This window comes from Mixophyes fleayi, unplaced genomic scaffold (assembly GCF_038048845.1).
Source record: "Mixophyes fleayi isolate aMixFle1 unplaced genomic scaffold, aMixFle1.hap1 Scaffold_34, whole genome shotgun sequence".
NCBI classification, from domain to species: domain Eukaryota; kingdom Metazoa; phylum Chordata; class Amphibia; order Anura; family Limnodynastidae; genus Mixophyes; species Mixophyes fleayi.
The window spans coordinates 326120-353472 of record NW_027447404.1 but is presented as its reverse complement, the minus strand read 5'-3'; the positions used below and the strand labels follow the sequence as shown (position 1 = coordinate 353472).

The 27353-nt window shown below is 41.4% G+C and overlaps 1 long non-coding RNA gene and 3 other non-coding genes across 4 annotated transcripts; 1 reads left to right on the top strand and 3 right to left on the bottom strand.

Annotated features, from left to right (window-relative positions):
* The first annotated feature begins 17686 nt into the window (after positions 1-17686).
* On the top strand, positions 17687-18387 carry LOC142131225 (uncharacterized). The gene is made up of 2 exons (XR_012686358.1): positions 17687-17807; positions 18085-18387. It is a non-coding gene; the product is annotated as an uncharacterized LOC142131225 (long non-coding RNA).
* A 4481-nt stretch (positions 18388-22868) lies between these two features.
* TRNAQ-UUG (transfer RNA glutamine (anticodon UUG)) lies at positions 22869-22940 on the bottom strand. Its single transcript has one exon. It is a non-coding gene; the product is annotated as a tRNA-Gln (tRNA).
* Positions 22941-24935: 1995 nt separating this feature from the next.
* Positions 24936-25007, bottom strand: TRNAQ-UUG (transfer RNA glutamine (anticodon UUG)). Its single transcript has one exon. It is a non-coding gene; the product is annotated as a tRNA-Gln (tRNA).
* Positions 25008-27003: 1996 nt separating this feature from the next.
* On the bottom strand, positions 27004-27075 carry TRNAQ-UUG (transfer RNA glutamine (anticodon UUG)). Its single transcript has one exon. It is a non-coding gene; the product is annotated as a tRNA-Gln (tRNA).
* Between the last annotated feature and the right edge of the window lie 278 nt (positions 27076-27353).

Below are 27353 nucleotides of genomic sequence, written 5' to 3'. Positions count from 1 at the left end.
CACCTCTGCTCTGCTTGAGTGACTAGATGGTTTACAACTTTTGGGCTTCAAACTCCTCCGAGATTCTTATCTATCCCGGGCCTGGCTAGTTTCAAAAGATTATTGACACTTGCATAGGTTCAGACTCATGTCATCTAGCAAAGCACACATTGAGATTAAATTACAAGGTTACATACAATATACATTGCCATACCTGAATATTAAGGGAAAATAACAATAATACATAATCATCACAATGGTATATAGAGCAAACATGAAAACAGAAAATAATAACTGTTCTACAGATGAGTAAACAGAGACCACACATGGAGTTTTCCCTTTTTGGGCTCACAGCCCAAAAAAGGGAAAACGCAACTTTCTGTTGTCGTGAGGATGAGGTATTGAGATTTAAGATGATCAACAAACCTGCAGGCAGGGGCAGATTGGGAACTTAAAGGGGCCCTGGAAAAAATTATTGAAGTGGCCTCATGTGGGCGGGTCCAAACAACTGTGGGTGGGGCCAACACAAAAATAGGCGGGATTTAGAACTACTGGAATTCGATTGTAGTAACAATTAGGAAAACCTAGATGTGATGACTTAAGACACAATGGGTCATTTCTAAAGCAAAGCAGGGAAAAAGCTGCCAATCCTGTGCTATAAAAATACATGAATCCTTTTACATTATCTGTGACTGGTTTATGCCTCTGTGCTCAAACTTCTTTAGTTGCCTACTAACACATCCTTACAAAATTCCTTTCATAGAAACATATCTGACTTTGTTTAATAAGTTTAACTATTAGGAAACATGTTGGCAGAAACCTATTTGATCAGTCTGCCAGAGCAGCATATGAGCACCTGACCGCACTTATGCATCTTTCCCTAACATCATGAGCTGTAAACTACCAGTCAAATCTCTCTCTTTAATATTTAAAAATGTGTACTGTGTGTTTCAAAAAATGCATTAAAAATAATCCTTATAATAAATGGCTATCTAGTGCGATCACCAGAAAGGTAAACTGCTTCAAGCATCTGCAAGAAAACACTTATTTGGTAACAATTGTGTATGAGCTCTAAATGTGCCCAGTGATTGGTGGTGGTTTGATTTAATAACAGTGCAGGGAGGGTTGGTAGACAATGGCATAAGTGAAGGGGAGAGCTATTCCAAGGGTTTGCTGGTGATATAGTAAGTTTAAAGTAGGCAGGATTAATTATATTGTCAGTACAATGGGGGCTGGCCATATGTTCAGCAAAGTAATGGAATCAAGGCGAGAACCATGCAGCACACATCCCCCTCTATCATAGCAGCACACATCCCCTCTTCCTCTATCATAGAAGCACACATCCCCTCCCTCTATCATAGCAGCACACATCTCCCCCCTCTATCATAGCAGCACCCCCTCTCTATCATAGAAGCACACCTTCCCCTTCTATCATAACAGCACCCCCCTCTAACATTATTATTATTATTATTATTATTATAATTTATTTGTTAGGCGCCACAAGGTATCCGCAGCGCCACACACAGCACTAACAGTAGACTATACAGGGTGAAACCATACAGAACAATGAACAAAAAGTACCAATACTTCAGAAACTCCGGCCAGTCATATGCAGTAAAGACGGAGCAGAAAAACAGGTATGGAGACAGGAGGGGAGGCATAACATAGCAGCACACATTCACCCCATCCCTTTATCATAGCAGCACACATCCCCCCTCCTTTCCCCCTCTCTATCATAGCAGCGCACCCCCCTCTATCATAGCAGCACCCCCCCTAACATAACAGCACACATTTACCTCATCCCTTTATCACAGCAGCACACATACCCCTACCCTCCCCCTCTCTATCATAGCAGCACACCCCCCTCTGTTATAGCAGCACACCCCCCTCTATCATAGCAGCACACATTCACCCCCTCACTCTATCATAGCAGCACACATCCCCCCTCCCATCCGCTCCCTCTATCATAGCAGCACACATTCCCCTCTCCCCTCCGCTCCCTCTATTATAGCAGCACACATCCCCCCTCCCATCCGCTCCCTCTATCATAGCAGCACACATCCCCCCTCTGTCATAGCAGCACCACCCCCTCTAATATAGCAGCACTGTCACGGGCACTAGGAGTCTTTACCCAGGGATCACCAGATGGTAGGCTTACCAGAGCAATGTAGATGGTAATAGTGTACTCTGGTAGCAGGGTGATCACGGAACAGGAAATGGCAGATGATGAGATGCTCAGGAAAGTCTGTGACTAGCAGCACTGGTAGTATGGAGGTAATAATACACGAGGAACTGTATGGACAAGGGCACGTGAAGGTAGTCAGTGGTCTGCGATAGCAAGTTGTACCACTGCTATAGTGAGGAGGAATGTCCAACAGAAACGAGGAGGTGATGAGAGTCAGCGGTCTACGGATAGCAAGTTGTACCGCTGTCTATATGAAGGAATGGAATCCAAGAGGAGGTATCCGGGGAGTCAGTGGTCTGCGATAGCAAGTTGTACCACTGCTATAGTGAGGAGGAATGTCCAACAGAAACGAGGAGGTGATGAGAGTCAGCGGTCTGCGGATAGCAAGTTGTACCGCTGTCTATATGAAGGAATGGAATCCAAGAGGAGGTATCCGGGGAGTCAGTGGTCTGCGATAGCAAGTTGTACCACTGCTATGTGAGAGGATACTGGAACAGGTGATACGGGAAACAGGGATCAGTGGTCTGCGACCAGCAAGTTGTACCACTGACTATATATGTGAGGAGGTGCACGGGGAGAGACTGCAACACAGGATATACACGGGCACCTTAAACACGATCCATAGTAATATGCACAATATATATATAAATGACTGAACAGGTCTGCAAATATAGAAAGTCTCTTGAAGTAGTCCAGCACAATATAACACAGTCAATGATGGCAGCAGACTCAGCGGATAGCAGACTCCAGAGGAGAACCAACACAGTCCAGCAAGATATGCAATACACTAGCACAGTCAATGAGAAGTATGCATACCGTGGTTCAGAAGCAGGCAGTCAGATAGGAGTGCAGCGATACCTGAGCGGCAGGAGGCCGGCAGGATGAGAAGTCCCTGGATGGATGAGGCAAGGGTCTAGTAGGTGCAGCGCACAGGTAAGTAGACCAACAGGGACACGAATCCACAGGAATCAGTAGGACGTGGAACTGGACTAATGGAGGACCCAGGAGAATGGAGATGATCTAGCAGAGGAGTAGCAGATGAGATACGAATCCAATGCTGACAGGAGGGTAGAGACCAGCGGAACACTGGAAGACGTGGAGAGCGGATCAGCAGCAGATGGACGATAGCGCTGACAGCAGCAGCAGGACTCTGCGGGCACACGGAGGTAACCAGTAGCAACCAATAAGTACCAATAGCGATGGAACACGGGAGAGCAGAGTAGACCAGGAGCTGTTGATCACGGAGAGTAGCGGATGGCAATGATAGCAGCAGTCTCGATGAAGTACACAGACGAGTAGCAAGCTGGAGGCTGTAGTGCACGGAGGCAGCGGATAGGAATCAGCTAGCAGTCACGATGATGAACACAGGCGAGTTGCAAACTGGAGACTGTAGTGCACGGAGGCAGCGGATAGGAATCAGCTAGCAGTCACGATGATAAACACAGGCGAGTTGCAAACTGGAGACTGTAGTGCACGGAGGCAGCGGATAGGAATCAGCTCACGGACTTGATGATGAACAGGTGAGTGGATGTGGAGAGCAGACTGTAGTGCACGGAGGCAGCGGATAGGAATCAGCAAACAGTCACAATAATAGCTAATAGCGTTGAAGTGGTATAGAAGGCTGTAGTGCACGGAGGCAGCGGATAGGAATCAGCCACGGACTTGATGATGAACAGGTGAGTGGATGTGGAGAGAAGACTGTAGTGCACGGAGGCAGCGGATAGGAATCAGCCAACAGTCACGATGATACACTTGATGTTAGGAGTGGTATGGGACCACAGTAGTAGAAGTGGTTTGGAAACCACAGAGGTAGAAGTGGTTTGGAAACCACAGGAATCAGCAGCGCTGAATACACGAGGAAACACAGGAACACCTTCAGAGACTCATGGGGAATGAGACTCCAAGATCAGGCCACGTGGTGTTGACCACAGGTGCTTAATATAGGGAGTGTTGCCTGATCTGCCAATTGAGTTAAAGGGACATACACTGAATTATAGGAAAGGGCTGCGCATGCGCAGACCCTCAGCATGGAGGACGGCCACGGTTCCTAAATGTCCGGGAAGAAGCACTCACAGTCCGGTGAGTGACAGTACCCCCCCTTTTAAAGGTGGGCACAGAACGCCTGGAACCGGGCTTGTCCGGATTTTTGGAATAAAACTTCTTCAAAAGGGCAGGAGCATTAAGATCTTCAGCTTTGATCCAAGAGCGCTCCTCAGGACCAAAGCCCTTCCAATGGACGAGGAAACGGAGGACTCCTCGTGAAATTTTTGCATCTAGTACCTCAGTGATCTCGAAATCCTCCTCCTGATGGACTTGAACTGGCTGCGGAGCTGCGGGAGGAGTTGAGAAACGGTTGATAATAAGAGGTTTGAGCAAGGATACATGGAAGGCATTAGAAATCCGAAGATTCTTAGGAAGAAGAAGTTTCACACATACTGGATTGATTACTTGAATGATCCTATATGGACCAATAAAACGAGGGGCGAATTTCATAGATGGAACCTTCAAACGAATATTTTTGGTAGATAACCAGACACGATCTCCAATTTTTAGTGGTGGAATAGCCCGCCTCTTCTTATCTGCGAAAGATTTATATTTGATAGATGTCTTCTTTAAACAGGTTTTGACCTGAGACCAGATATTTTTAAAGGTCTGACAAGCAGTTTCCACCGCAGGAACTTGGGTGGGCGGGAGGGCAGGAAATTCCGGAAAAGACGGATGGTGACCGTGAACCACCAGCACTTGACTTTTTGAAGATGACTCCTGAGATCCCTCTTCAACGTCCGATGACGTCACGAACGCCCGATGAGGAGGAAGGCGTTCAGACTGAACCTTATTACACAGATCCGTAGATGAAGGATCCTGTGGAGGAGGACCTGGTGGAATAGACGAATGCTGTCTTTTGAATGAAACCCCTTGGGAGAGACAACGATGGTGACATTCAGACCCCCAAGACGTAACTTGAGGGGTGCGCCAGTCAATCTGGGGAGAGTGACACTGAAGCCATGGAAGGCCTAAGACAATCGGACTTGTCGTAACCGGAAGGATTAAAAACGATATTTCTTCATGATGCAGGGCACCAATCTGAAGTGTTACTGGAGACGTACTCTGGGTGATGAGACCGTTGATGAGACGTGATCCATCTATAGCCGTCACAGTAATGGGCGTTTTTAAAGTAATCACTGGTAGAGACCATTGATTTACTAATGATTTGGAAATGAAATTTCCTGCTGCTCCGGAATCAATCAATGCCTGTGACTCAAAGGTTTTGGTAGCAAAAGAAATCGTGACATCAAAAGCGCAGACTTTAGATTATATACACAATATTAAGGACAAAGGGGTGCTTTGTGTGGAACTATAAGTTCCAGCATTCTCTGCCAGAGAAATGTCACACTTTTTGCCACGCATGCTGCGACTTGTAGTTCCCAGGGCTGGGAGAGAATAGCTGGGTCTTGCAGTCCCACAGCAGACGGACACTTGGTACTTACTTGGATTCTGAGGTGTTACGATAGCTCCGGAATAAGGGGCAAATGTACCTAGACTCTGTTGTGGCACAATGGTCCCACTTCCATCATACGCAATCGAGGTAAAACCTGCAATGCCGATCCTAGCAATAGATTTCACAACATGTTAAAAAGACAAATAATAAAATGATACAAATAAACAAAGGAGGAAGAATCGTCTTCACATAACTAGAACAGTGAAGGGAGATTTATTACTGCCGGTCTTAATTCAATAAAGGTCTTTAAATGTAGTTAGTGATTGTTAAATAGTATCATTTATTCAATGCCCACATACTTGCCCCATGCTTCTGTATCCGATCTACCGAAGCCCTCTAAGGGGCGTATTCAATTGTCAGCGTTAACGCTAACAATTGAATACCCCCCTAAGACTTATGATAAATGACAAGTGATTTTCATTTGTTAACCATACACAATATTGTTTGTAATTGTCCTGTATTTAGGCAGGCAGGGTCCTCACCCCCTATTATTTCTGTATGTTTATGTAAATATCTATAAACATACATGATTATCCCCATGTGTACTACACTATACTGTAAAGTTACTATGTGTCGGGTAGTTTGGTTGTCCGCTGTTTATAAGCTTCAGGCCTCTTCTTACTTTGTACTAAGTAAGATGTTGGCTGACATCAATATTTACTTTATATAACGGAAATGAAATGAAATTTGTTAAACTCAACTGAATTCTAAAATCTTAAATTGGGATAAAAACCAACAAATGAATGACAAATGACTGCATCCCTGTAATGTATGTCCTTACACTGTAAGAAACCCTATTGCATGAAGTGGGGAGCAGCACAACGTAGTCACCAGCGTTCCATCTTCAGCACAAGTTTATTCAGAATCCGTTCATTAGAGAATGTGGTTACGGATTGGTGACTGGAGTTAGGGATTCGGGTCAGAGATTAGGGACCCAGATCAATCGTCTTCATATACAATAAACAGGTGAATTGGAGCCCAAATGTTAATCCTCCGATGAAGATATGTAGCACAGTTACATTCATAAATCATAACTGATATATTTAAGCACCTTTGTGGGGTAGCGGTATTTTCCTGAATAACTGAAATCGTAAAACAAGATGATGCTGTCTAAAGCTGGTGAGGGAGAGCTTGGGACTTATATAACAATAAAGCACGATGGCTCAGTGGTCAGCACGTCTACCTCACAGCACTGGGGTCATGAGTTCAATTCCTGACCATGGTCTTATCTGTGAGGAGTTTGTATGTTCTCCCCGTGTGTGCGTGGGTTTCCTCCGGGTGCTCTGGTTTCCTCCCACACTCCAAAAACACACTAGTAGGTTAATTGACTGCTATCAAATTGACCTTAGTCTGTCTCTGTGTGTGTGTGTGTGTGTGTGTCTGTGTGTGTTAGGGAATTTAGACTGAAAGCTCCAATGGGACTGATGTGAATGAGTTCTCTGTACAGCGCTGCGGAATCAGTGGCGCTATATAAATAAATGGTGATGATGATGATAATATAAACATGCTTTGGAAACCCTCTAGTCTAGGATGGGCCAACCTGTGGCCCTCCTAGTATTATGAAACTACAACTCCCAGCATACCCTGACAGATATCGGTTGGTAGAGCATGCTGGGGCTTGTAGTTTCTCTATAGCTGGGTAGCCACAGTCGGCCAGGCCTGCTCTAGTCTGCCCAGATCAATTAAAAAAATGGGAGGACTTGGTCTTCATTTGTTGCTAACATTTCAAAATGATCAAAGTAATTTGAGTGTTTGAGCTGAACTCATATTTCCTTCCCATAGTAAATTGTAGTATGACCTATATGCTGCTGCCCTGTAAAATGAAAATATATAATTACCAATATGATGATAATGGTTCCAATGGGCCATTTACATAAGGTCCATTTCCAGTAGAATCTCCAATTGTTACGGTTACAGGATTTGGACTAATCGACCTCCTACTCCTTCCTGGCATGTTTACGATTTTAGCAACATAGGCGTTTGTGTTCTTATTCTTGTAATCATTGTAGGTTTTGGACAAAATGCTTGAAGATGGTGTTTGACCTTCAACTGTGAGAAGAGACCGTGCATGAACAAAGAGTAATTAGTAATGTCACATTTCCACATTGTAGTGAACTGTTTGTAACGCTAATGAGAAGTCTGATTACTACATGTGATCTTACTGAACATGTTGACAAGCTGTAAAGAAACGTATGTCCAACTAAAAAAATACTGAAAATTCCTAGGCGCTAAAATATTGGAAAATCTACAATTTATTAATATTACTATGTAACTCTAATTTGTCGCTCCCCAATAGAGGGGATTATGCCACCTCCTAACACAGCAAATAGATCTTTGAAAAAGTCACTACTGAGTGACGAATGTATTTCACCCCCTGTGTGTGTATATATATGTGTGTATATATATGTGTGTGTATATATATATATATATATATATATATATATATATATAAAATCGTAAGACAATGTATAGATAGATATTTACTATTAATAATAATACTCTAAAAAGATACATCTGTGGAGGCTAGTGAACCGCTACTACGTAAATTAGAACGAAAAACATCGCCACATTATTAATCGCAGACACAAAAACAAACTTATTGTTTTTGCAGTCTTACCCAGTCGATTTCGGAATTGTCATTGATGCCACTTGAGTTCCTCCTAAGGAGGAGATGAAGTGACAGACAAGCAAGCAGGGGGACAGTCGAGGCACTGGACCCTTGAGCAATTATATCAATGGTTTACAGAGGAGCCTGTCCTCTTGTGTTAGTAAAGACAGGACTGTCATGATGTGAGGAGGGGAATATAGGCAGCAGGAAGCCACAGACTGAGAGTTATATAGTGGAAGGAGCAGGGTCTCCCAGCAGCACAGAGTATATCAGGAGATGAGTGATGTGTCAGTGAGGACAGGGCTGCATGTGACAGGGGCAGTGACATGATGTGAGGAGGGGAATGGAGGCAGCAGGAAACCATAGACTGAGAGTTATATAGTGGATGGAGCAGGGTCCCCCAGCAGCAGAGTATGCCAGGAGATGAGCGATGTGTCAGTGAGGACAGGGCTGCATGTGACAGGGGCAGTGACATGATGTGAGGAGGGGAATGGAGGCAGCAGGAAGCCACAGACTGAGAGTTATATAGTGGAAGGACCAGGGTCCTCCAGCAGCACAGAGTATATCAGGAGATGCGTGATGTGTTAGTGAGGACAGGGCTGCATGTGACAGGGGCAGTGACATGATGTGAGGAGGGGAATGGAGGCAGCAGGAAGCCACAGACTGAGAGTTATATAGTGGTAGGAGCAGGGTCCCCCAGCAGCACAGAGTAGATCAGGAGATGAGTGATGTGTTAGTGAGGACAGGGCTGCATGTGACAGGGGCAGTGACATGATGTGAGGAGGGGAATGGAGGCAGCAGGAAGTCACAGACTGAGAGTTATATAGTGGAAGGAGCAGGGTCCCCAGCAGCACAGAGTATATCAGGAGATGAGTGATGTGTTAGTGAGGACAGGGCTGCATGTGACAGGGGCAGTGACATGATGTGGGGCTCCTATTATAGCTCCTATTATACTAATGAGGGAAGTTTGTTGAGTCAAAAGTCATAGATTCAATTTGCTTGTGTAATAGGACAGGAATAAACAACTGATGAGGCTGTTGTGGGACTACAGCTCCTACTATGACAGAGCATTCTGGCATCTATAGTTTAACAACAGCAGAAGTATTCCTTAACTCTGATCTAGAACATGATGCCCACCCTCCAATTAAATATTTACTTCCGACAGTGCCTGTTCCCATACTCAGGGTTGCATAGTCCTCATAGCACCGATCCATGCTCCCTCCAGGATCCAACAACAACAAAATGATCCACCTAATAGGTACAAAATAGCCAATGGTAGAGCACAGTACAGTATAAGTCATATGACACCCTCCCACATCCCATCTATCCCTTTTGAAAGGGTGTGGGTGTGGCATTGATGCAATTTTCATCATTAAGGGGAGGGCCAAAGACCAAGTGCAAATCATGTTTCCACACCCCCTGCACTTGCCCTTTGGACCTTCCCTCCAAGCAAAAAAGTAGGCAAGTATTACTCACTAGAACATCAGTGGTAGCTGATACTTCCAGAAGCCCAACTAGAAATAAATGAAATTGCCATCTCATAGCACTTAGTGAAAATTTAATAATGTAAAGGTCAAATACTCAGCAATAGCACGAACAGCGTTGCTTTGTACTTACAGCAGGCATGGTCAGTAAGTCAGACTGGGAGACTCTCACAGCTGGAATAACATCGAATTGGTTGGGTCCCTTTGTGTGTTCCTGGAAAAGCTGAGAAAGAGGATACAGCAATAAGAAGCTGTGCCTGGATCCACCCTGATCACCAGTCAACCAAATAATGTGGCCAAACATGCATAGGGCTAACTTAGGTAAAATAAGGCATTTCCTGTATTCATTTTGTCGCAGAATGTGTGAACTTTGTAATATTGCAGTACCAATGGACTTATACTGCTGGATTGGTTTTGCAAATTTGGTTATAAATATATATATTTTTTTAAATTTTTTATTTTTTATTTTTTTTTACTTTTTTTTTATTTTTTAAAAACTTGGGAATAATGGGGAAATAACTATGCCCTTAGAAGCACAGAGCACAGGACACAGCACCACTGGACTGAACAGGACACAGCGCAGGACCCAGCAGCACTACTGAACTCAGCAGGACAGAGCACAGGACACAGCACCACTGGACTGATACTGCAGAATGTGTGAACTTTGTAATATTGCAGAACCACTGGACTTTTACTGCTGAATGTGTGAACTTGGTAATATTGCAGTACCAATGGGCTTATACTGCAGGATTGGTTGTGCAAATTTTGTTGTAATTAAAAAAAAATGTAATTATTTTTTTGTATTATTTTTAAATAACTTTTTTTTATTTTTTTTAAACACTTTGGAATATTGGGGAAATAACTCTGCCCTTAGAAGCACAGAGCACAGGACACAGCACCACTGGACTGAACAGGACACAGCACAGGACCCAGCAGCACCACTGACCTCAGAAGGACAGAGCACAGCACACAGCACCACTGGACTGATACTGCAGAACACAGCACAGCACAGCACAGCACAGCACAGCACAGCACGAGATCTTACAGGACAGAGCACCACCTAACACACCCTCCCTCTACCCTGATCAATGCCCGAGTGAAGATGGCGGCGACTAGCGGGGAATTTATAGGATCCGAGTATCGCGAGATCCGACAACGGGATTATGAGTCAGAGCCTCAGTTTCAGATTTGAATTTGGTGCCAATACCCGGATCTGTCTCGGATCCGACTCGGATCGGCAAGGTTCGGGTGGGCTCGGATTTCTGAAATCCGAGCGCGCTCATCCCTACTGGGAATATGGGAATTGCACAATTATACTAATGTAATAAAACATAAACTGCATATTGTTTTTGCCTCTCTTCATTGCACAGTTAATCCTTAATATTTAAACGCATAAATAAAGACACTGACACAAATTTTAGTTTTGGCAAAAGGTCACAGTTTATTGAAGACAAAATTATGGTGGTAGCTGGTCAGCTAACAACTAATAACCAAACCAAATATGGTATATGGTATGGCCATCTGGCACTAACCACCGGTCTCAGCATATACTCCTTTACTATTAGCCTGTGCTAAATCTGGCATCAGAGTGACTGCTCCCCTTCTGGACTCACAATGACGTGCCCACACAAAGGGACCAAAGGGCCACGTTACTTCGAAAGGGGCAGTGACCTGTGGCCAATCAGCAATAGCACCGTATATATTAGTTGCTGACTGCAAAAACTTCATGCTGACTGTGCCTTGTCTGTGAAGGGGGAGAGAAGGGGTTAGTAACACCATTGAGCATCCCGCACCTACCTTGGAAGAGAAGAAATAAAAATGTAAAGGACAAACAAAGAGGTACAGGCAACAGCCTACAGGAGGGAGGGAGGAAACTACTACTGTGCTAATGTGAAAACACAAAGGTCCAATGATGTTGCAAATATACTAATAATGCTATTACCGTAATAACCATTTTTTAAACTACCTTCATTATCATACAAGGTTGATTCCAATTTATACCCTGCTCTTAGAAAGATGATGCTATTTCAATGTCTCAATGAATATTATATCATATCATATCAAGAAAGACTTTCCATAAAGTCTTATTAAAGATAATATGTATTCTTATTAACAATAGATATTTTCAGTAACGGTATTCACTCATATACTAACAGTGTAGAACATATAATACATATTACATGAAACACAATACATTGCTTGCTTCAGCTATCTTATACAATTGTAAATGTGCTTCTTATCTATGTTACTAAGAAAACATGTTTTATATATATATTTATATATATGTGTGTGTGTAATCAGATTGCGTATAATCAGATTGTAAGAATTCTGGTGTGCAATCAGTTGTCAGACAGTGTGTGTATACAATCAGATTGTAAAACAATGTGTGTATAAGACAGATAATTTGATGTGTGTTTATGTGAAGACAAAGAAAGAGAGCCAGATTGTAAGACTATATGTTTGCCTGCAATTAGATTGTGTGCAATCAAGTTGCAAGATAATGTGTGTTCATGCAATCAGTTATAAGACAATTTGTGTGTAAGACAGATTGTATTGTAAGATAGATTGTATTGTAAGACAGTGCATGTGTGGAGGTTAGGCCATGTGTCTGTGAGGAGACAAGGAAAGATTTACAAGATGGAGGGATATGGGTGTGTGTGTGTGTGTGTTAAAACAAGATGGAGGATAGGACATGTGCGCTTGTCTGAGAAGACAAAATGGAGGATAGGCCGTGTGTGTGTGTGTGTGAGAAGGAAGGCCAAAATGGAGAACAGACCATGGGGTAAATGTATCAAGCTGAGAGTTTTCCGGCAGGTTTGAAAAACCAATCAGATTCTAGTTATCATTTATTTAGTGCATTCTACAAAATGATAGCTAGAATCTGATTGGTTGCTATAGGCAACATCTCCATTTTTCAAACCCGCCGGAAAACTCTCAGCTTGATACATTTACCCCCATGTGTATCTGGCTTTAGTACAAAGCCTATCTCACATGTCTCTCACATGGCTCCCACAGGAGCCATGTTTGTTACGAGCCGCGGCGGTACTCACCGCCGCCGCGACTCGTTTCCTGGGCTAAGCCCTCCCTGCCTTAAATACTACAAGCAGCCAATCAGAGCCTGGCTCTGAAGTATACACAGCCCCCTGCATAAGATTAAATTATGTTCATTAATTAGCCCGCAGGCTTGTGTGGCCAATTTGCGCACGCGCCCGGCTTTCATTCATTGCCGGGACGCGGCGCTTCGGAGGAACGGCCGGGTCACGGCCAGAAGTGACATCCCGGTCGTCAAGATGACGGCCGGGACGCCGGGGAGACCAGGAGATGAGTCGCGGCGGCGGTGAGTACCGCCGCATCGATTCTCTGGGGACAGAAGGCTCTTCCGTAACTTTAAGGAGAGCTGTAAACTTTACTTCCGTCTCCGACCCTGCTTCTCCGGCTCAGAACAACAAAGAGTGGGTATAGTGATTTCGCTGCTTCAAGGGGACCCGCAATCCTGGGCCTGCAGCTTGCTTTCCGACCGTCCTTCGCTGAGGTGTGTGTATTCCTTTTTCGAAGCCCTAGGGCTCCTCTATGATGACCCGGATGGGGTAGCTTCCGCTGAGGCCCACCTCAGATCCCTAAAACAAGGCCGACGCTCTGCAGAAGAATATGCTGCCGAATTCCGGTGCTGGTCCACTGATAGTGAGTGGAATGACCCAGCTTTACGCAGCCAGTTCCGTTTGGGGTTATCAGAGCAAATAAAGGATTCCCTGGTACAGTACCCTTCACCTACTTCCCTGGAGGGACTTATGCAGCTCACAATCAAAATTGATAGACGCCTCAAGGAAAGAAGAGCTGAGAAGGAAGCACCCACTCCCAGTGCATTCCTTTCTGTGCCTCCTTCTAATATGGAAACTGCGGAACCTATGCAGCTAGGCGCCTATCGCCTCTCCCAGGAAGAGAGAACTAGGAGACGCACCCTAGGCCTCTGCCTATATTGTGGAACCAAAGGTCACCTTCTGCGCTCCTGTCCCAGCAAATCGGGAAAAGATCAGGCCTAGAGAAGGTGGAAGAGATTCATCTAGGTCTGCAGTTCATTTCTTCCAAAAATGCATTAATAGTTCCCGCTCATCTTTCCTGTGGATCACATTCCGTTGTCATCTCAGCATTTATTGATAGCGGTGCCGCAGGCAACTTTCTGGATATCAGTTTTGCCAAGTCCATTGGAATCCCTTTCATGAAAATGAATTCCGCTATCACCGTCTGTGGTTTGGATGGGGGTCCCTTACCCGGAGGCAGGATTTCCTTCACTACTCCGTCATTACAACTTACTGTTGGGTCTCTTCATTCCGAAACCCTGTCTCTTCTCCTCATTGATTGCCCTTCTGTTCCACTAATTCTGGGTCATCCCTGGCTCCACCTCCATAATCCCGTGATCGACTGGAATCTTGGAGAAATTACTCATTGAAGTACTCACTGTTCTCAAAATTGTTTGGCCATGTCTCTTCGGCTTCTGCAGCCGCTATCGGATCAACTGCCTTCTGCTTATAGTGAATTCAGGGACGTGTAGTAATTCAGTTTAGTAAATCTGGCCCTGAGTCTGAAAGCAAACTTTTTAATCCAACAAACTATGCAAAACCATTTTCCATGCTAGCATGCTATATTTAAAACCATACACTTCCATTAAACAACAAACTCTGCACTGCCATTTCCATGCTACCATGTTACATTTAAACCCACATACTTCCATTAAACAATAAACTATGCACTACCATTTCCATGCTAGCATGTCACATTTAAAACCATACAATTCGATTACATAAAAAAATAAGCACTACCATTTCAATGCTAGCATGTTCCATTTAAACCCATACACTTCCATTACACAACAAACTATGTACTGCCATTTCCATGCTAGCATATTACATTTAAACCCATATACTTTCATTAAACATCAAACTATACACTACCATTACATTTAAAATCATACTTACCTAACACCACACAATTGTCTATGTTACACATTTTATTTTACCTTTCCAAGCCTTTTCCAATAAATACATTACCATATTGTCTTGATAATCTATGCTCTCACAAACCGTATAATCAGAGGATGTCCCACACTTTGGGGATCATCATCATCATCTATTTATATAGCGCCACTAATTCCGCAGCACTGCACAGAGAACTCATTCACATAAGTCCCTGCCCCATTGGAGCTTACAATCGAAATCCCCTAACATACACAGTCACAGACAGATAAAGACTAACCTACCAGTATGTTTTTGGAGTGTGTGAGGAAACCGGAGCACCCGGAGTAAATCCACGCAAACACGGGGAGAACATACAAACTCCACACAGCTAAGGCCATGGTCGGGTATTGAACTCATGACCCCATCGCTGTGAGGCAGAAGTGATAACCACTAAGCCACCGTGCTGCCCTGAGCACCCCAAATGTAATCTCTCCATAAATATCAGCCCTCCATGCTGTCCCAATGTAACTCCTATCATTTATAGCTTTACTAGCATTAAACAGTGTATAATATTACTCATATTTATGTCTATTTCCTCACGTTCAAACAATTTAATGCCAGTGCTCATATAGTGCACTGGCCGACTGAACCAATACGATTGTGCCAACATGTTTCGTAATAGTTAAACTTATTAACCAAAGTCAGATATGTTTCTATGAAGGGATTATTAGAAGGATGTGTTAATAGGCAACTAAACAAGGTGGAGCACAGAGGCATAAACCAGTCGCAAATAATGCAAATATTCATTTATTTTTATAACACAGGACTCACAGCTTTTCCCCTGCATTGCTTAGTGATGACCCACTGTGTCTTAATTCATTACATCTAAGTTTTCCTAAATGTTACTACAACCAAATTACAGTAGTTCTAAATCCTGCCTACTTTTGTGTTGGCCCCACCTACAGTAATTGATTTGGTCCCACCCACACGAGGCCACTTCAAAAAAAAATTCCAGGGCCATTTTAAGTTCCCAATCTGTCCCTGGCTGGAATGAACAGTATTTTAGGACAGAGTAAGCTGTCCAATTGTTGATGGGGATCCCTCTGTTGTTTCTAACCCTCTCTATAGGACTTTATTTTCTTTACATCCTTGGAAGCATCTGCTGCCCACCCCATCTTGTTGGGGCTTTTTAAAATGGGTCTTTCCTAGAAGGGGTTCTTTTTTTATTGCTCTTCCTGGGTTCTCTAATTGCTGTCTCCCGGAACCCCCCCCCACCCTCCCACACCTTCTCCTTCCTGGGTCCCAACTAAAATGGCAGCTCCTCCCCCAAGGCGAAAAGTCACTCTGGCTCCCAACTGACCCCCATGTCACCCACCTACAGGAGGAGGCCCTTCCTCCAGTGTAGTTAAATTCCCCCCCTTCCCCAGTGACCTCATCTGCATCACCAGGGGGGTGAGGCCACAGTTAGTAATGCTGCATGCATTACACTATCACCATCTCAGGATAGTAAGAGCTGGGGTACTGTAAGGAAAAAATGCTTTATTATTAACAAATAAAGCATTTTTTGCCCTTTTTTTCTATTTCGTTTTTTTTTTATTTAAACTTTATTATTTTTTAATGAATCTGGAACTGGAAGCCAAGCTGGCACAAAAGCACCCCGCATTGGCCTGATGAGAAGTAAGACTCACTGTCAGTCAGTATAACTTTTTCTTGTTAAATTGAAAAAGATTTTCTATCCCTGCGATGAACAGGAATAGGAAATCTTCAATATCGTCCATTATTGATAAATAGGGGCGTTAATAACAGATAGCCATATATATGTATTTATTGCTAATGGTATTTGCAGATGTGGATGTAGAGGGCCTGGAGTGAAATAAAATATGTTTGCTCAGCATGACATACATAACTAGAATGCAGAACAGAAACAGGAATTTCCCAGGATGCATAGCCCGTCATCTCACTTCCTAAATATTTACATCCTTCCTTTCAAGATATAGATAATAGGTTAGGCCTAAAGTGGATGTGGGATAGGATGGGACAGCATGCTAATGGGAGAAAAGACCATGGACCCCAACTGGGCATACAGGAAACACCTTGCATAGAGGCCTGAAGCCCACCTAGTGCCGCCCCGGATCTCCCCACAAACTATTCTACATAAAGAAAAGTAAATCAGTTTGTAACTAACCAAAAGTGTAAATAAGGGCAGGAAGGAATTCACTATAAGTGTTCAAATTAGACCAGGCAGCCAAAATAAGGCCGACAGAGAGGTGTCTGGTGCATATATTTGCAATACTTTTGGAAATCGTAAGATTTGAGATTTTCGTGCTATAATAAAAAAAAAAAAAAGTAAAAATTGCTAATAGTTCTATTATTAGATCTGATCTGCATATAGTATTGATTTGTCCCCAAACTCGAGAAAGTCGGCTGTTTTGCATGTACTTTCCTCGCTGTGTATCAGATGATATCCTGGCAGACCTGTAACACCCCCCTCTATCTATCTGGATTATACAAGTTTTCTAGTACAATTTTTGCAAGATAATGTTATGGTTTTATGCTTTATAATAGCGTATGAGTGTTAAAAAATTATATGTGACAATATGTACGGGCAGCACAGTAGTCTAGTGGTTAGCACTTGTGCTTCGCAGCACTGGGGTCATGAGTTCAATTCCCAACCATGGCCTTATCTGTGAGGAGTTTGCATGTTCTCCCTGTGTTTGCGTGGGTTTCCTCCAGGTGCTCCGGTTTCCTCCCACACTCCAAAAACATACTGGTAGGTTAATTGGCTGCTATCAAAAATTGACCCTAATCTCTACCTGTCTCTTGTATGTATATGTCTATGTGTGTGAGTGTGTGTCTATATTAGGGAATTTAGACTGTAAGCTCCAATGGGGCAGGGACTGATGTGAATGAGTTCTCTGTACAGCGCTGCAGAATTAGTGGCGCTATATAAATAAATGATGATGATGATGATATGTATGAGTTATGTAGCTATTCTGTAGCCTCGGTTTTATTATCTTTTGACAGGCGGTCAATGCCAAGACACTGAGGGACGTTTGCTCCAAATACCTGTATGATAAGTGCCCCGCTGTTGCTGCGGTCGGTAAGTTTTTATCATTTCCCCACCCGCTGGGACCACCACTGTCCCTAAGCTTCAGGCTGCTGTATTGTCAATTCTCCAGACACTGTTGCAGATTAGTCAACTTGATCTGGTTGTAACATCTCTTATGGCTTTGTGTTGGTTGGTCTAAAGCATTAGTCTTAATAATCGGTCTAACTATATTGTAGTACACAGCATACATGTAATGTGTATTCTACTGAACGGATCTATTCGAGGTCGGTGCATTTTCGGTGATTTACTTTTGTCTCCGTTTAACTAGGTCCCGTTGAGCAGCTTCCTGACTATAATCGTATCCGCAGTGCTATGTACTGGCTGCGTTTCTAAACGCCGTACAGCCCAATGACGCGGTGTTGGATGCTTTCTAGGAGAAAATATTTTTTTTGTTCTGATTGCAAACGATGTGGTTTCTGTGGAACACTCCAGCAGTTATAACGGAGAGTACAAAGAGTGAACTGTAGGCTCCATTTGCAGCAGGTGTAAACTGTATCCACAATCGTCTGTGCTTCGTCTATATTCAGAATTCTGCAAAATAACATCATTGAATAAAATGTAATTTAAGTGGTGTGAGTTGTTTTATTTTCATTTCCAACATGGTCCCTTTTTAGGCTTTATTACTGGTGAGAATTTGTATTAATTTCAACCGTGGCTCTTCCAGGCAGTGACTACATAATTTCAGATCTTAAGTTGGGGTGCTTTTGGGCTCTTGCTATAATTATAAAGCTGCCAGAATTTGTCAGCATATTATATCTTATTGTGTAATAGACCAGACCTGTCGACATCGAGATTAATCAGCCACCTTCCCGTGGTCTGGGAGTTTGTTATAGGACCAAACATTCATCTGTGCCAATGCAACGTGGTACCTCTGAGCTCTGCCATGTGTGGTGTAATACTGTTGAGTTTTGTTGCAAAGGGCAACAGCTGCTACAATGCAGCTTTGAGACTCTGTCCCTTCACAATTTAAACTCTTTTTGCATCACCTGCTGTGCAGCTTCTAATTATTTGAAATATTCCAAGGCAGAGGACAGACATGCTGTTTAGTGTTGCTATTGGGTGCATTTATGTCTGCAGATGGTAGTTAGTCATTGCAAGGGGGCTGCCCTTTCTCCACCAAGACTGCAGTTTGAAAAGATAGAAAGCAAGAAAACTGCTACTGGGGTTCACAGGAGCTCCCACAAATTTCTGGGGTCACATTAATAAAATGGACACATTTTTTGGGATAAATTATTAGCATTTTTACAAATATCTTGCATATTTCTTTTGCTTTAAATGATGATTCTGGACTAGATTAGGAAGAAATTTATTGGCCGTGAGCACAAAAACTAACCAGTCATATGCTGCTGTGTATAAATCTCTTCATTTCAAGCTTATACACAAATCACAGTCAAAAACAGTTATAGCTTGTCATTCAGCATAATATAACCTTATGCACTAGTTCATTGTGCTTTTATTAGATGGTCTTGTATGGCAAAAAGCACGGTCTAAAAATATATATCTCCATTACATTTTAGATGTGTAAATGTTACATACAGTTTACATTTAACGTTTGGAGTACCGCTGCCATCTACTGTCCAAAGCTAGAATTGGTCTCTGAATTTTAAGAATGTGCTGTCTGGGAGACTAAAAAGATTCGTTGGAACCTTTCTGGTGGATAGAAAAAAACCTCCCCCATGTTCAGTCTACCCAAATAATGATTGCGTGAAAGTGACATTTACTTCAACTTGTGGCTATGATTTTAAAACTGGGATTCTTACACTAATGCAGAAAAGCGTTTAGTGGACTCTTAAGTGTTCTGTGTACAATGATACCTGGGTACAGTATTGTCTTTCACTTTGCTTATCTAAAACAAAAACCTTGTTATGTACAGTAGTAGTGTTATAATTTTTCCAACATACAGTACTGTATGTGGTTCGTGCTATTTGGCTTTCTTGTGAAATTTAACAGGTGTGGTGTGATGCAAAACAAATATTTATTATATTTTTTCTGATTCTAACTCAATTAGTCTAAGAATTAATGAAACCTCATATTCGGGAGGTGGAAAAGAGAAAAACTAAACATGAGCGTCTGTTAGAAATTAAAACATTTTGGAACAATCGCCTCACTAATGGAACGTGTAATAATTTAATAAACCACCTAATTTCAGTTTTGAAGATTGCAATTAATAGAAATGGTGCAGCTACTGGAATGTGTCCCACTCTTACTTTCGGTATGGAAAGTCTCATGATGCAATTTTGTAAATTAAATATATAAAAGTTGGTTGATTTATTGTACTCTTTACAGTATTTGATCTAACTCACAATTGTACTATATAGTATTTATGCTTGTATTGTAATAATCATTCATGGCCCTGGCTCATCGAGTAAGATATCGCTCAAGGCATGAAGTTAAAAAACAAACAACTAAGACACTTATGTTTCTATCTATGAATGGCATGTTATCGAAAGGTTCCCCTGCTATCAATCCAAGCGTGGGCCCTGGACTTACCCTTTCTCTTTATTCACATCCTGCATCATGCGAAACATTCTGTGCGCAAAACACACTGTTGATAGATTGGGTATTTTTAAGATACATGAATGCTTCTGCCTTACCTTTGCAGTGCTGATTATAACAATTAACTGGAAACTGATGATCATCAAAAAAGCCAGTCCTATTTCCAATTTACATACTTTTGTCCAAAAAGATCAATGGAATGCTTAGGATCGAGAAATGCTTGCCGGTTATAAAAGTACTGTACAGCATAATGCACATACCGCTTACCCACTGAGGTTTACAAGTTTTCATGACTTTGTGTCTGTGCCTGTGTCCGCATCCATTTGCCTTGCAGCAATATTTTCAACAATGCTTGCTCATTTTCAGTGCCTGTCGCCACACTTGCAAACAAATCTATTCATCTCTTTGGGAGTGCATTGTGTATGTACCTACTAGGGGTTAACAAGGATTACAACCATGTTGTTGTTTTTTGTTTCTTGTTTACCCCCAGTCATGTCAATAGCCTATTCATTGCAATGTACTTGTGTGTTATATGTATCAAACCCATTGAAAAGAATAGGCCATCAAAGTGAAAAAGTGAATGGGTCATTGATATGACTGGAGAAGCACGGCATGGTTAATTGTCTTTTAACTCATCAGTAGAGATTCAATTTATTTCTCGATGTATGGTCAAAACAGGAAGTCCCAGAGCCAGCAAATTACATTGTAGCTAGCATTGTAAACCTTTTGTAATTGGCTGGACTAGTGGAACAGTTCATGTCATTTATTGTAGGGGGGAGGGGTTTATTTCCGTTGGCTTGCAACAAGTAGATTCCCCTTGGTTTACAAGAAGATTTCCTTTGGATTTAAAATTATGAAGAATTGCCATGAATTACATGATCAAGATCCCATTGGATTGCCAATAAAGATCATTTTCCTTAGATTACAAAGATTCCCTGTGGATATGAGGATTTTATAAAAAAAATTTTCTTCTGAATAAATTCGTGAGAGTGATTGGGGAAATTTTACTTCAATATAAGTTGATCTAACAATCGTGTGTTCTGTTTTAGTAATGTTCATTGCCCACATGGAAGGTAAATCAGACACGGGAGTTGTCTCGGACAAATATTGAGCCGTGTGTCGGACACTATTAGTGCTTGAACAGTACTACATAATGTTGTATGTAATGCTTTATCAACCTCTGATGTTAATTAAATCCTCGGGTGATATACTGACCATGGAAACGCCCACATCACCAAAGCAACCACTGACCTGCAATCCGGACAGCACCAAGCTCTTGGCAGCTTATTCTGTCTCATTACACCACATTGTTCGGGTCCTGCAGTATTGACTAATAACCTGAAGACTGTAATCAGTGGGATACCCAATTTTCCTTTTAAAATGTTCCTAATAGGCTGCTGAGGAAAGTCTCACCCCCCCCCCCTTCCCCTTCCCTGGACTAAAAGTTGCCAGCCAACCCCTACATGGCTCCAAACACCAAATGGTGATCCTGTCGTTTGTCCCTCTGGATAAGATGCAAGATTTCTGCAGAACAAGTCTGACAAGCTGTCAGTCACACTGCTGTGTTAGAGAAGCACCTCCCTCCTAACATGGTCACCTTTAGAGGAGTGAGAAAGAGTATAGTGGGCGTATTTATTTAACACAGAAACTCCACCTATTTCATTTATATTTTCCAGGATTCAGGTAATAGGAGAAAAACCATCATCGGAAACAAAGTAAGAAACTGCACAGTAATCAAGAAGTGGACATCCACTCTAAAAGACTGTCCCGTGATTAAAAATATCCCAAACTAATAACCAGACTGCTAAGGAATAGAAGCCATTTGGTTTCAACAACATATCAAATCAGACTGAAGAGCTTGAAAGCCAGAATGCTAGCCAATTCACCACAAATCCCCACACCCAAGCTCATGCAGAAATGTTTTCATAAGGTTTTCAGTTTAGTATCTTGTTTTAGCCACCTTTTATATGAAATATACTGCAGCAGTAAATTCTTCTGCTGTGCATTAAATCTGTTTTATATACTGTTAACATGGTGTTTATCCTTTATTGATATAATGCCTGAATATTATACAGTGTTTTATGAATAACAATTTATCTATTCTCATTAGTCCCTGTCCCAGTGAGGTGTCAAGTCTAAATTCTCTAATACACATGCATACTGGGCTCAATTTTATCACTTGCCAATTAGCATATTGGTATGTTTTTTGGACTGGATTTGGGCAGGGGCACTTGGGGAGAAGCTATCCTTGCACAATAAAGAATTACAAACTCCACAAAAGTGGATTATGGTCTGGGTTTCAATTGGATCCATGTGAGGCAGCAGTGCTAACTACTTTGCACCGTACCAACCATCTCAATACACATGCATGGTATTGCATGGAGACTCTCTGTTTTGTTTTATTTCATATCTTACCGCATGAATAATTTAGCTGATTATTCAGACAATACTGTTTTGTGCCTCTTGTATTTGTTTTATTTTGTCTCTGCTAGCTAGAGTTACATATATTGAACTGTGTTCACATTTCATATGACATCTTTAAGATAAAACAAAGCAAGGTTCCACTGAGAATTGAACTCAGATCGCTGGATTCAAAGTCCAAAGTGCTGACCATTACACCATGGAACCAACTATAGAAATGGCAATTTGAGTATTCTTTTAGGACTGCATTACCAGTGTTTGCCAATAGGGCCTCATCTTCTTATTGGAATAATTTGTTTCCACCTGCTTCATTATGGTGTAATACTATTGCGTACACAGATTGGATGAACATTTCAATTTCTCTTAACATAAAATACATCTTACCTTTTCATTTTTATTATGTTGAACAAAGTTAAAAGTACAAAAAATCCAGATTACAATTTTAGGAAAACCATTTGAAATGTTATTACCAGATAGAAACAACCTAAATTGTATCTCCCTTTGCTGCTTGTCCACATACAAATGGTTAGATTACTATGACTTGTATGGTTTCTCTGTATACCGTGCAGACTATGATAGCAATAAGCAGCATCAAAATAGTTTTTGCCAAAGTGATCAATGGATTTCGATTTTGACTAATGCTCAAGCTCCATTTCACTTCCAGTGAATGTAGCCTAGGACAACCGAGACCCCTAAAATTGCAATTCTGGCTTTGAATGCACAGGTTCGTTATCTATTAATTGAAGCACTGGGAGTTTTCCATATAAGGTCTTTTCCACTTTATTTGTGCACATGACTAAAATCTACTACTACAATACATTTAAAATATATCCCTGTCTGTCCCAAAATGTCTTTGGCATTTCATGCCTTATTGAAGTGTTTAGCATTACTCTTCACAATCACTGTAGGAGGAAACTCTAGCTCACCATCTATGTGTGATATTATTACTGAAAAAGCAGCATGTATTTACATTTTTCCACTAGATTATCTTGACATCCTGTTGCATAAGCAGTGTCTGTATAACAGATCCCATACCCATATAGTAATGTCAATGTGTTGGAAAGCTGTGTGTGGTCAACTTCACAGATAATCCTCTTTTGGACAAGTCTTGTAGCAAACTTAGGAGTCTAATCTCCTGGGGTTCTCAGCTATCTGAAGCAAAGTGCCAATAGGATGTGATCAGGCTGATAGGTTCCTTGGGGAGAGTAAGGCTGCCCATAAGTCTCCCTTATTGCTCAAAAGAATGCTTTGATTGAGGTTCTTAAAGTCGAATGCAAGGACTTGTTAGCCCTGTACTTCCAACTCACAGCAATTGGATGCAGGATTCAGGTAATAGGAGAAAAACCATCATCGGAAACAAAGTAAGAAACTGCACAGTTATCAAGAAGTGGACATCCACTCTAAAAGGCTGTCCCGTGATTAAAAATATCCCAAACTAATAACCAGACTGCTAAGGAATAGAAGCCATTTGGTTTCAACAACATATCAAATCAGACTGAAGAGCTTGAAAGCCAGAATGCTAGCCAATTCACCACAAATCTCCACACCCAAGCTCATGCAGAAATGTTTTCATAAGGTTTTCAGTTTAGTATCTTGTTTTAGCCACCTTTTATATGAAATATACTGCAGCAGTAAATTCTTCTGCTGTGCATTAAATCTGTTTTATATACTGTTAACATGGTGTTTATCCTTTATTGATATAATGCCTGAATATTATACAGTGTTTTATGAATAACAATTTATCTATTCTCATTAGTCCCTGTCCCAGTGAGGTGTCAAGTCTAAATTCTCTAATACACATGCATACTGGGCTCAATTTTATCACTTGCCAATTAGCATATTGGTATGTTTTTTGGACTGGATTTGGGCAGGGGCACTTGGGGAGAAGCTATCCTTGCACAATAAAGAATTACAAACTCCACAAAAGTGGATTATGGTCTGGGTTTCAATTGGATCCATGTGAGGCAGCAGTGCTAACTACTTTGCACCGTACCAACCATCTTAATACACATGCATGGTATTGCATGGAGACTCTCTGTTTTGTTATATTTCATATCTTACCGCATGAATAATTTAGCTGATTATTCAGACAATACTGTTTTGTGCCTCTTGTATTTGTTTTATTTTGTCTCTGCTAGCTAGAGTTACATATATTGAACTGTGTTCATATTTCATATGACATCTTTAAGATAAAACAAAGCAAGGTTCCACTGAGAATTGAACTCAGATCGCTGGATTCAAAGTCCAAAGTGCTGACCATTACACCATGGAACCAACTATAGAAATGGCAATTTGAGTATTCTTTTAGGACTGCATTACCAGTGTTTGCCAATAGGGCCTCATCTTCTTATTGGAATAATTTGTTTCCACCTGCTTCATTATGGTGTAATACTATTGCGTACACAGATTGGATGAACATTTCAATTTCTCTTAACATAAAATACATCTTACCTTTTCATTTTTATTATGTTGAACAAAGTTAAAAGTACAAAAAATCCAGATTACAATTTTAGGAAAACCATTTGAAATGTTATTACCAGATAGAAACAACCTAAATTGTATCTCCCTTTGCTGCTTGTCCAAATACAAATGGTTAGATTACTATGACTTGTATGGTTTCTCTGTATACCGTGCAGACTATGATAGCAATAAGCAGCATCAAAATAGTTTTTGCCAAAGTGATCAATGGATTTCGATTTTGACTAATGCTCAAGCTCCATTTCACTTCCAGTGAATGTAGCCTAGGACAACCGAGACCCCTAAAATTGCAATTCTGGCTTTGAATGCACAGGTTCGTTATCTATTAATTGAAGCACTGGGAGTTTTCCATATTAGGTCTTTTCCACTTTATTTGTGCACATGACTAAAATCTACTACTACAATACATTTAAAATATATCCCTGTCTGTCCCAAAATGTCTTTGGCATTTCATGCCTTATTGAAGTGTTTAGCATTACTCTTCACAATCACTGTAGGAGGAAACTCTAGCTCACCATCTATGTGTGATATTATTACTGAAAAAGCAGCACATATTTACATTTTTTCACTAGATTATCTTGACATCCTGTTGCATAAGCAGTGTCTGTGTAACAGATCCCATACCCATATAGTAATGTCAATGTGTTGGAAAGCTGTGTGTGGTCAACTTCACAGATAATCCTCTTTTGGACAAGTCTTGTAACAAACTTAGGAGTCTAATCTCCTGGGGTTCTCAGCTATCTGAAGCAAAGTGCCAATAGGATGTGATCAGGCTGATAGGTTCTTTGGGGAGAGTAAGGCTGCCCATAAGTCTCCCTTATTGCTCAAAAGAATGCTTTGATTGAGGTTCTTAAAGTCGAATGCATGGACTTGTTAGCCCTGTACTTCCAACTCACAGCAATTGGATGCAGGATTCAGGTAATAGGAGAAAAACCATCATCGGAAACAAAGTAAGAAACTGCACAGTAATCAAGAAGTGGACATCCACTCTAAAAGACTGTCCCGTGATTAAAAATATCCCAAACTAATAACCAGACTGCTAAGAAATAGAAGCCATTTGGTTTCAACAACATATCAAATCAGACTGAAGAGCTTGAAAGCCAGAATGCTAGCCAATTCACCACAAATCCCCACACCCAAGCTCATGCAGAAATGTTTTCATAAGGTTTTCAGTTTAGTATCTTGTTTTAGCCACCTTTTATATGAAATATACTGCAGCAGTAAATTCTTCTGCTGTGCATTAAATCTGTTTTATATACTGTTAACATGGTGTTTATCCTTTATTGATATAATGCCTGAATATTATACAGTGTTTTATGAATAACAATTTATCTATTCTCATTAGTCCCTGTCCCAGTGAGGTGTCAAGTCTAAATTCTCTAATACACATGCATACTGGGCTCAATTTTATCACTTGCCAATTAGCATATTGGTATGTTTTTTGGACTGGATTTGGGCAGGGGCACTTGGGGAGAAGCTATCCTTGCACAATAAAGAATTACAAACTCCACAAAAGTGGATTATGGTCTGGGTTTCAATTGGATCCATGTGAGGCAGCAGTGCTAACTACTTTGCACCGTACCAACCATCTCAATACACATGCATGGTATTGCATGGAGACTCTCTGTTTTGTTTTATTTCATATCTTACCGCATGAATAATTTAGCTGATTATTCAGACAATATTGTTTTGTGCCTCTTGTATTTGTTTTATTTTGTCTCTGCTAGCTAGAGTTACATATATTGAACTGTGTTCACATTTCATATGACATCTTTAAGATAAAACAAAAGCAAGGTTCCACTGAGATTTGAACTCAGATCGCTGGATTCAAAGTCCAAAGTGCTAACCATTACACCATGGAACCAACTATAGAAATGGCAATTTGAGTATTCTTTTAGGACTGCATTACCAGTGTTTGCCAATAGGGCCTCATCTTCTTATTGGAATAATTTGTTTCCACCTGCTTCATTATGGTGTAATACTATTGCGTACACAGATTGGATGAACATTTCAATTTCTCTTAACATAAAATACATCTTACCTTTTCATTTTTATTATGTTGAACAAAGTTAAAAGTACAAAAAATCCAGATTACAATTTTAGGAAAACCATTTGAAATGTTATTACCAGATAGAAACAACC